Source organism: Capsicum annuum, chromosome 12 (assembly GCF_002878395.1).
Source record: "Capsicum annuum cultivar UCD-10X-F1 chromosome 12, UCD10Xv1.1, whole genome shotgun sequence".
Taxonomy (NCBI): Eukaryota; Viridiplantae; Streptophyta; class Magnoliopsida; order Solanales; family Solanaceae; genus Capsicum; species Capsicum annuum.
In genome coordinates, this window is record NC_061122.1 from 105,600,069 (window position 1) to 105,612,040 (window position 11,972).

Sequence of the window (11,972 nt, forward strand, 5' to 3'; positions counted from 1 at the left end):
GACATAATTTTAAGATGCAGAAAATTATTGTCCGTTGTTTGAATTGGACTTAACAATTCTTTCTTAAGTTGCTACAAAATAATTTTTGAACTAAAGCGCTATCTATAAGAAGTTAGAATCATGCCCACAATTGCTACGTGAAAAATTTCAAAGGCAAATATGAAGCGGCAAAACATTCACAAACTTTTGGGTTCTCTTGTAATTGAGACATATATTTGTTCATAAGTCATAAACCAAAGCGTAAGAGTAGTATGGGAGATTTCTACCAAAAGTTTGACATGTTCCAATTCTCTTTACAATTCGGAATGCCACTATCTATAGGTTCATTCCTATACTTGAATTTAAGTGTTGGCAAGCAATTTATTCATCTCCTATATGTACCACTTATTCGAAAAGCAAAAGACAAATCAAATATTAGTTTTTGTTTATGTACCAAACATAAAAAGAAAAGAGATAGAGTAAAACCCAATAATTTTCATGGAAAACATTTCCTTCATACAAAACAAACCATAATTCGCCGTTATTTCATACCACAGACACCAACATACAAGTAGCTTGGGAAAAGTATAGAATGGCAGACTTAGTTGTAACTTCTCATCGCAACCTAGGTACGCATCCAAAATAAAAATAGTCTATAATATGTAGACACATAAACATACACTGATTAGAAGAATGAAGAAGGAAATATTTCATTTACCTAAAGTTTGCTTTGAAAAAGCCCAACGTTGCCTTAGTAAGAAGAAAAAGGAACACAGAAATAACTTGAATAACTTCTATGGCAATTTTCTAATCTCAAATCTGATGCAACATTGGTAAGTGGAAGGTTTTAGTAGGCCAAAGTTTTGCGTCTCTTTATTCATAGTTATGTCGTGCGTTAGTATGCAAACATTGTGTCTTTTACTTCTATCATGCGTCTTTTGGTAAGGTTGGGTTTTTCTTTGCAGCGTGGTTTTTTAAAAGGGTATTTAGTAATTTCACTTTAAGTTTTTTGAGTTGTTGCTTTTAAGAGTATATATTTGTATATATATATATATATATCACAATAAAATCTTTCATTAATAATGATCCAAATTCAAACATGCAACAAACTAGTAATCTAAACAAAAAAAGCAAAATGCTTAAGTCAAATGAACATTAGTTTTCCCATATAGTATCAAGTTTGATTGATGATAAGTTTCACGAATTAAATATCAAAAAGATTGAAATAAAAGCATTTATCAACAATTCAAAAATTTTCACAAGTAAGGTCAATTTCTTCATCTCCTTCTTCATTTTGGACACCTATAAAAAGAGAATAAATAATCTCAATTAGCATTTAAATGACAACATATTTAAAGAGGGTAAGTTGCCCATTCGTGTATAATATCATAACTAGCAAGGGAGTAAAAGAAATAAGGAAATAAACAAAGCTTTTCACACCACAAAAATTTCAAAGAGCATAAGTTATTAACATACAATACCATAACGATCGTGTATTAAAAAGTAGCATACTCTCTAATACTTATGATGTTAGATGAAGCACGCTTAATCAACCTAGCTGAAAACTATAATTTTTCTGCAACTGTTGGAATGAAACAATGACTCACTATTGCTTTCCCTATAGTTGAACCTAACACCATCAAGAACTCGAACAAATGAGATAATAGCTCACTATTGCTAGGCAAAACAATACCAAGAACCACAATAATTTTTTTCTTACAAGTAATCACACAAGCAAATATAGCAGTAAAAAATGGTGTAGTAGCACCAATCGCTTGATTAAATGATACAGGAAGGTACTTCAATGACTTATTCCCACACACAACACTAAAATATAAACTAGTACTCAAAGCAAAAATCTTGAAGAACTGTTTCATGCTATGTATTTGCTGAAAAGGAACAACTTCAAGCCACTTAATAAAACGTAAACTATAAGTACACATGCCAACATATGCCACATATTCAAGAATATGGGATACCTATAACCATACAAAATCAACAGATTCTTATTAATCAACAACACCCCAATATTCGAATAATACCAAGAAGCAATAATAAGTGTAGTAAGTACATTTGGTGACACCAATGAACTTATACCCCCATTTGAATACTGTTGATGCCTTATTTCAATAGTAGGGTTACTTTCATATCTAAGACTTGGTCTTGTGGTGACTCCAATCATAGATTTTTTCCTCTTCTTGTGTCCATGATTGTGCCTCCACCATTGCAATGCTTTAGGTTCTACCAACACACTATAAAAATTCAATCTTTAACACTATAAAGACATTGAAGATTTCATAGTACAATTTTAAGAAAATTATAAGTGGTATCTAGTGAGCTAAAGTTGTTAGTATTTGGCTAAATAAGAGTTGAGATATGGATACCCAAACACCAACCACTTCTCAGTTCCAAACAAGTAGGGAGCTATATGAATCCTAGGGCCTCAGTTCCAAATAAAGTTTAGGTCGGTTATATAAATCCACACAACACGCAAGTAACAACAACAATTACGCCTCAACCTCAACAAGTCGTTTGGGGTGGAATATATAAATCTCCACTATACCCCCAAAAATAGGTTTTTTTATCTACTACTTCCAATAAAAAAGAAGAAAAAATGATTGACCTTGATTGTTACTACCAATAGATGGATGATTGATTTGTTGAATAACAGTCTCTTCCCCTGAAGAATGAACATTGAATCCTAGCATAGTAGGATCACGTGTTAATCCATGATTTAGATATTACAATTATGTAATTTGAGCATTAAATTTTTCATGCATTCTTTGTTATATCCTCTCTTCCAGTGCATCCATTTTTTTTCAACCAAATCGTCCACAGAGATATATGAAGAGGGTCCAATATTACTAGCGTTTTGATTCAAAAGAGACTTGGTCACCCCACATCTGTATAGTCCTACTCGACTTGGATTATCAGAACCTATAACTGTTGTGAATGCATCAACTGATTGACTACCATCTTCACTTTCTTGAGTTTTTACTCTCTGTATTTCAAATTACAAGTCAGATCCAAAACAAGCAAGTAAATTGAGTTGATTCAATATTTACGAAAGAAAAAATAATATTTATTAATTTTGAATTATAAAATTTCATACTATTTTATTTGTAATATCTTCAGATGGATCCTTGTACACTCATTCAGGTTTTCTGCTTTTGGTAGCCACAAAGAATTCCTTATTTGACAAAGCACCAAAATTTTTCTTTGTTTTTTCCTAGTTACATGCAAGTCAACATTAAAAAATTTTCAACTCAACAAATTCATAGTAACAATATAAGAAAACACCAAATCTCGTAGATTAGAGCAAAACTTATTTTGCCAACAGTGTCAGGATACTTTCACTTTTTTTGATTTTGTTTGTTAGTATTGGACATATTCTTCAAGGCAATTGTTATAGATAAGTTTTAAATAAACAAATTGAAGTAAGGACCTACATGATGTTTTGATATAAACTTTGGCTCACAGTAAACATAGTCAACTCCACTAAGGTAGCTTATAGTCAACAATGACAAACATAACAAAGAATCATAATTCTAATCATGTCTTTCTGTAATGCCACTTCTAGACTATGGGTGAAGGAGTTGACTTTATGTAAAAGTTGAATAATTTTACTTTATGTTGTTCTTTTAAATAGAGGTAAACCTCTAGAAAAAAAACAAGAAGAGAATAAACTGACAAAAACTGTACATATTCATATCATAACTGCTATGAAGAACAGGCAAACTATACATATCTTAAATGCTATGAAGAATAAGTAAATTTATGCATAGTAAAAACTATACATATTCATATCGTACCTCATCTACTTTGGAGTTCCAATACCTAATCAAATCCACAAATACAGATTTTGGAATAGTTTTAGGCCTATTTGCCATTCAAAAATCATCATTTGAGGTAGGCATAAAAGTGTCTTTGCTTAAACCTAGACTTATACCCTCTTAAAGAAACATCATTTTGATTTATAGCTCATTTTCTTCCATTTTCGATAATGCCATATTTCTCTTGTAATTTGGTGCAATTTGGTTAGTGCAAAAATCGTGAAATGATTTGAACTAAAAGTTAGAATATTGAGAACTTTGAACCTGGATATAGCTCCATATATCCGCATGTGTTTTTAACTTTGTCCAACTCAGATTAAGAGGATAAAATATTTTATTCCTTGCCAAAGTGCCAAGGAAGCTGCTAAACTCTGTGACCAATGCTTTAGTTAGACCAATAGGTTGATTCAACTCATTTATCACAATTAGTTGATGGTCACTTCATCCATGTACTAATTTCATTTGTGTAGTTCCTCTTTTTCTTTTTTTAATTGCAGGGTCTATAATAATATGGATAATAAAATTACTAAAAATGCAAATAATTTTTAAAATAGTATGAATTAAAATATATGTATTCTTGCCTTCTCCATATTGTTTATTTGCTTCAAAATGAGTAAGTTGTGACTGATCTTGCTACACTTGTTCAACTGCTGGTTGATGCATGAGTGGTGTAATTTGGTAATTCTATACACACTTGCTCCTCTACTGGTGCTGCAAGTAAGATAGAATCCTGAAATACCTGCTCCACATATTCTTGTACCTGAGATCTAGATGGAACGTTGTTTGACTTCTCTTTCTTCTTGTGATGATTTTACTTTGAATTTATATAGCATGATTTTTCTTACTCGACTATTATAGTATCTTTTCATTTCGTAAAGCTGCTAGTGATCCAGCTGAGACAAAGCTCTTAACTTTTTGGTGATTTCTTGGATACCTTTCTTGATTCATAATAGTTTAAGTTTGATTTGTAAGTTCAGAAAATAAAATATAAAATAGGTTCAGTACTGTAAGTACATGTAAAATGTTGCACAGTATAACACAAGCTGATAAGAATGCAAAAATGGCACTATAATGGGTATTTATTGTTTAACTGGAAGTGGTCGGTGTTCTGTAGTACTGAAGTATCTAAAATTGATAGGAACTATGGCTAAGATGGAGCTAGTTGGTCTAATATGGAATAGAGTATCAATTTCTAAGCATAGCTTTATAAGCTGGCTTGCTTTGTATTAGGAAGGCTACCGATAAAGCACAAAGTGCATTTGCAGTGAGACATAAGTCTAGTACATGGTATTTGAACATATCCCATAAAAAACAACCAGAATTTTTTTCGACAAAAGAACCAAACTTTAGGTTTTTTGTCTTCTTCAATCTTCTTTTATTCTTTTAATATGACCTAATGTTTTGTCTCTTTGATAAAAGGAGACATTATATGTGCCAATGTTACTAACACATAAAAGTTGGCAACATCGTCCTGGTCACCTTAATCAACAATACATAAGACGTAAAACATACAAAATAAGAAGCTATACCTTTACTTAATACAACTTGTATAACAATTTCTCACTTTCTTTTATGCGGATAGGGCAATCTGTAGTCTTGGAGTATAAGGTTTCCGAATTAGATACCTGAAAAGGCAATGAAACAATAACTAACCTAAGAAACCAGAATGAGCAACACTTCTAAACCTCAAAGGAAAGAAGAAGAAACATTTCCAGACTATCCCAAAATGTAAAGGTATAAATTTACCACATGTCACTATATTAGCCACAAATGTCATAACAAAATCATGGTCCTATATGTAATTGGTCAATTTTTGCAGGAATCCAAGAGATTTCATTGGAATGCAACATAAGGGTGATAAGATATGTAAATAGAGAAGCAACACTAGGATTTTTTTATTATAGTGTCAAAAACATTAATAGTGTTGTGTGATGCAGAATGCACGAAGTGATTAATCAGTGATTTGTATACAGTGAGAGGAAAGCTGCACTTCCAATTACACATCACTTTATTAGATAGAATATTCAAGATGGCTTGATCACCAAAAACCAGCTGGTAGATATATTGACAAAGCGGCTACTTATGAATTCCTAGTAGGCAAGCTTGGTAGAATAAATGTTCTATAATTATAGCTGCTACAATTGTCATTTGTAACAACAATCACATATTTTTTTGAATGAATTCCAACATCAAAAGAAGAAGAAAACGCAAAACTAAATAGTTCATGAGATCAATTGGAAGGAAAATTCTAAAAGAAGAGAATATTAAAAATTGAAATGAATAGTAAAAAGCATTCGATCAAATTAAAGGAATAAAAGAAAATGGGAGAAGAGAGTGGAAAAAAAGAAAACAACCCTATTTTTGTTGATAAAGTTGCTTGCTTAGAGAATGATTGTTGAACACCCTTCTTAATTCATGATTGTTCAAGTCTGATAAGTCCAAAAAAATAAAATATAAAATAGTATAGTATATTCTCTAGTAGCAAACTAATTAAGCTTCTGTGATCAGAGGTGATGAAAGGAAACTACTCATTTAGTAGGGGACAACTTGTGAAGCAATTTGTAATTTAGTTTCTCTACTAATTTACATTCTTCTTATTATAAGCCGATAAGCAGATTCAGATCATTTAACCTAGGTTCTAGAGTCAAAGAACACTTAAGTAATATAGCACACATACTACCAGTACTCACATTTGAATTTCCTAGAAGGATCCTGCAAGGATATCAAAATGAGAACTGATCAATCTTATCTATATATGTGGGGGCACTCATAAAAATTTTTGATCAAATATCTATACAAGTGCTGACCTATAACTCCAGAAGTATAAAAATGGAAAAGAAACAAAAGACAATATGCAACCTAACAAGAAACTTTCGTTCTCTAGGACGTGCTCCTATTTTATTTCTTTTAACTATACAAATCAGATAACGAGGCCTAGTGTACCTCCGACTCCAATTTCTACTCAAGAGTCTAAAATGGAACACATATCTATATTGACACACTAAAGATATCATGGATATCTAGTAGTAAGAGAGCATAAATTTTTTTATGGTTCATATAAAGCAATATACACACACCTTTTTTCAAAATTAAAAATCACCAAAAGCACTCACCTCTTTTGTAATTTACTTAGAAATGACATCAATTCTGTCGGATGATCATCTTCATCTGCACTAGCTCAAACCTCTTCTTGAGTAATATCTAGAACACATAACTATGAAAAAATTACTTGAATTATGTCATGACCCGAACCAAGGCCCTGGCCATGATGATCATCCCGAACCATAAAGGCCCGAGCATCCTTTTACTATCTGACAATCATGCACACCATTCGTATACTATAAAGAAATCTGGAAACGATAATAAAACGAAAACATGGTCAGTCTCTTAATTCAACTGAACAATACGAAATCAAGATCATAGCATTCAAAACACCTGTCACCAGTCTGTAAAATCTCTAACAATATGAAAACCAACATTTGTCTAAAAATAGGACAAGGCTGCCAGTCGGACCATAAGCTGAAATAAAACAACAATTATCCCACAAACCAGGCTTTCCAAAATAATAGAGGCTCCCCAACTGCAAACTTCTGACAAAATAACTCTACTGCTTAGCGGGATCCCCAGACTGTGCCTCAGATCCTGAAATATAGGAGTGAATACAATTGTATTGGTATGTTAAACAATCTAAAATAACATTTTATTACACAATATAGATGAGAGAATTTTGTAAAACATTACATATAAGATAAGTAAAACACATAGGTCTCATTTAGAATTTCAAACGCTTTCTTACAATCATGTCTCAACACTTTGTTATTCTTCTGAGAAAATTGGTACACCCTACAATCTATAATTCCATGGGCTTTATGGAATCCGCCCTTAACTCAGTGGCCAAGCCTCCAATCCAAGTGTGCCATAAGGATTGGAGTTTTAATAAGTTGGTATACCCCCTTCAAGTATACCGTGACATCATCCTTACATGACGTCTACATTATCCCCCTTTCAGGATAATACCTGTATCGGCAACTACGATTTTCAATGATGAGCCCTTACACTCAAACACCTCCTTTGGGTAACCAGTTATCTCTCTTCATCCCAAATTTTAGTTCTTTAAAATCATGCTTCACACTTTTGAAAATAATCAATACTTATTCTGTTAAGGACATGTCATCACTGGGTATCATCATACCCTAACTTGTAAGTCATTCATATCATATCAATTTCACAACCCATCTCATTCAAAACAAGCAAATAACCACCCAAAGATTTTTAACATCACAATAAAATTCTCATTTTTAAAATTACATTAAATCTTATGCAATTACTCTCTTTTTGTAGGATTGAAAACATATGGTGGTCATGATAATTGTTCAATCACATGCAACTCTTTTTTAATGCAAAAAGTTTAGTTATGGTAAGAAAACTCCCTCTCATCATATCATAAACCATGTCAAATACCATGATGTCAAGAAACTTACTTTCAAACCTTAGTTCATGCTTTCAAAATCACTCACAATGTAAATAGACACTATAATTTATAACAAGAGAAGGAATTCATTATTCATGCTCTCAATTACAATTTCCAAAACTTTAAACGTCTAAGCATAAGGGGCTATAATAAGATTATTACGAAAAAGAGTTCAACTTAATATATATACTTTCATCAAAATGATTTCATAGCAAGCTTTTCAAAATAATATTCAAAACCCTTAATTTACAACATGATTATAAATCCTTATACTTGATAAAAATGATAAAATCTATGCCCATGGAGTTTAAGGAGAGTCCCACATACCATAAGCTTCTTGATTTAGATAAAAAAAACTTGAATTCCTTGGATTATTAAAGAAAAGAATTTTGGATTTAGTTCTTGGGGGAAATGAGGTTTTTTTTGGTAAGTCGATGTTGAAGAAGATAGGAAAATATTGCCTTTTTGGGTGATATAAATTGTCCTATAGACATTTGGGGTTGAGGGGAAAGGACCAAAGTTCCCCTTGACCCCTAAGGAGTTGAAAAAAACATGGGAATGGACCAGAAGGCGCACCCTTAGTCCGGGGGAGTAGAGCCCACGACGCCTGCTCCAGGCCAGCGCTTTCAGCCTCGTGGTGGAAGCTTATCGCGCGCCCTCACTTGCTATTATTTTTTGATTACGTAACGGATTAAGCTAAAATATGTATCGTTGGAAGCATACCTAATTATCTAAAATTTGGTGGATCTTGAGCTGAAAAATTCCACGTATATCAAAAGTTATACACGTCCAAAGTAGACCATTGTAGAATCAAATACTAAACTTTTGACAAATCAAAGATTCTAAGCTCAACTTTGCTCTCAGTGGTTTGTATGAACATTTTTCATATCGAAAGTGCTTCCCACACTAGGATAAAGATCATGACACATGAATTAAAATATAAATCATGGAATTAGAGTTTGCACACGTAGATACGATAGTTTGATTTCTAACTCAAAAATGCGAGGTATTACATTATCTTCCCCTTAGGATCATTCATCCCTGAATGATGGGTAGGATCTTTTTGAAGCTCGAAAAGTATGAAGTAAGGAACGTAAACTAACATTGAACATTTTCTTTTCCTTAAAGGAATATGCAAAGGCATCAAAAGAGCTTCATGATAAACCCCTAGTGAATCGTATATGCACAAAGCGTGAGATGATAAGGATTGACAGAGAGATGACCTTGCACACGATTGATGATCATCACAACATAAGGAATGAGTTTATTTGGTGATAATAGGCCTGATTTACATCAGTGCAATCATGAAATGATATTTGCCTAAAGATAGGAATTAGAAGCATTCTCTACCTTACAAGATACAACTAATAAACCTAAAACTTAGATACACTACTCAACCATGCCCTGAATAATAAATAACATACTTCATCATTTCTAACTTACAATTCTCCCATAACCCATCTAACCACAATAGTTTGAGTCCCACTATATAGTAATTCCATGTTGAAGCCTAAACCAAAGTTAAAAGGATTCTAACTTAAACTACGGGACCCTGTACTCTACATCACATTAAGAAATCACCTCACCTCACCTCATCATTATAACCCAACAACCTCAAGTATTAATTCAATGAGTAATAACTAGATAGATCATTTGTTTGTATTTTTATCAATCACAACATTCAACCCTATAATTACTATACCCACTTAATGACTCTCTCTCTACTAAGACCAGCAAATTCAATCACTCTCACAAAGATTTTTGCCATATATCTCCTTTCTAACTATTTCACGTAATGATAGTTCATCTCCTTCTTTCCCCCTTCACCTATAACCTTATCTAAAGAAATCACATCAGAATTTTCACATTCAAGAATATCTACTCCCTATACCCAAAACATTATTATGCTTCTACAACCACCATCATACTAATATACGAAGGATCATTGAGGGACTCGAGCATAAACATCATAAATAAGAGTAACACTATCAGACTATAACTTATACTTATTATACTACTAATGGAGGGACATGAGGTGGAGGTACAATACAATAGATACGAAGTGCTTCATATATCAAGTGTCTGGACCATGAGTAAAGATTCATTCAGCATAAACATAAGACAACATGAGTTTCTAGGACACACCCTAGTAAAAATATGGGTCCACATATCATAAGTCGTATAACATAAGTTTTGAATTTATGAAGTCAATGATTGAGACAAGAATTGATACTTGAAGCTATCGCTTCTTATTTCAGAGCTGAGATAGTCAAAAGTTTGCATGAACCTTATCACTTTAGCTAGTCCCGATGTAAAATAAATCGGTGACATATAGAAAGCATGGTTTCTTTAAACTAAGCACTATGTGAGACATGGATTTTATGGGTCATGAGTAACATAGCATAGAACTTGAATACAAAATTCATTGGTAGAATGACCTCTTAAATTGGAGTAGGAGGAGTTTACTTGAATAGGAATAGATTTATCATGACTCTTCCCTGCAATTTTCCATCATGAGGAAATTCGAGAACTACCTTAACTCATTATCTCCCCCTTATATCAATGTTACAATCCTAGAATTGAGGACATAACCTCAGGTTTTATCTATCAGCACAACACTCAGCACAATGAGGTATCACCATATACATAAACGCAAAACTCTCCCTGATAAATTATGCTCTGAAGTCCTTACATTCCCAAAATACTTCTCTTAACCTTTGCTAGTCTCTATAGCCCTCAACCTAAAACTCACACTCTCATGAGAATACATATCTACACCCCCTTATCATATAAAGATCTATTCTCCACTACTTAACAAACTTGCATTAAACCTTTAATCACATAACTTACAACTTAACGAAATTTGTAAAACTATAGCAAAGGAGCATATTGCCTGCCTATATTTTCTCAATTCAGCTATAAAGAACAATATACAACAACTCCTTAGTCTTCCCTAGACATCTCCATACTATAAATTTTAAGAACACAGAATAGGTACGCCAAACACTTATACATATAAAACTTTATCTAACAATATGCTACTTGGAGGGTTCAACTTATTCTTATATACCCACGCTCTAATCCTCTTAATGAATCAACCACAATTCATCATTCTAACACTAGTCCAATGTGTATAAATATATCATAATTATCCACTCCTTTTCCATAAGTTTCTAACCTAGGTTATTGCACACATCGAATCAAGACTACTACTTATTCCCACAAAACATGCATCATTAATCTTAAGATACTATTTTTTCCACTACACTCCACATCTAAAGTTCAAGCCTATTGTCTAACAACACAAATCATATAACACCAATGAAGCAGGTCATACATTATACTATTCTATCAAATTAGGGAATCAACCCAACTACGTCATTTAACTTAACTACTGTCCACAAGTTCATTCTCTCCACAACATTACTACCACACCTTAGAATCTACCACACACTATCTCACATGAACTACTAGCTTACAACTACCAAAGAAAAGACAATCTAGGGGGTAAAGTCATATAATAGGGATAGTTGATCTTAATCTTATAACATAACTCATTACTATCTTATCAACACATTCTACTTTCTCACATCATACTTCCTTACCCATGCATACATTTAGACTACCTTCAAATTCCATTTATGTCATTGAGTCTTTAACCATAACTTATTAACTGATCTACCCCTTTC

General features: G+C 32.7%; 1 pseudogene; it reads right to left on the reverse strand.

Annotated features, from left to right (window-relative positions):
• Positions 1 to 1,544: 1,544 nt before the first annotated feature.
• On the reverse strand, positions 1,545 to 2,204 carry LOC107849089 (annotated as a pseudogene).
• Between the last annotated feature and the right edge of the window lie 9,768 nt (positions 2,205 to 11,972).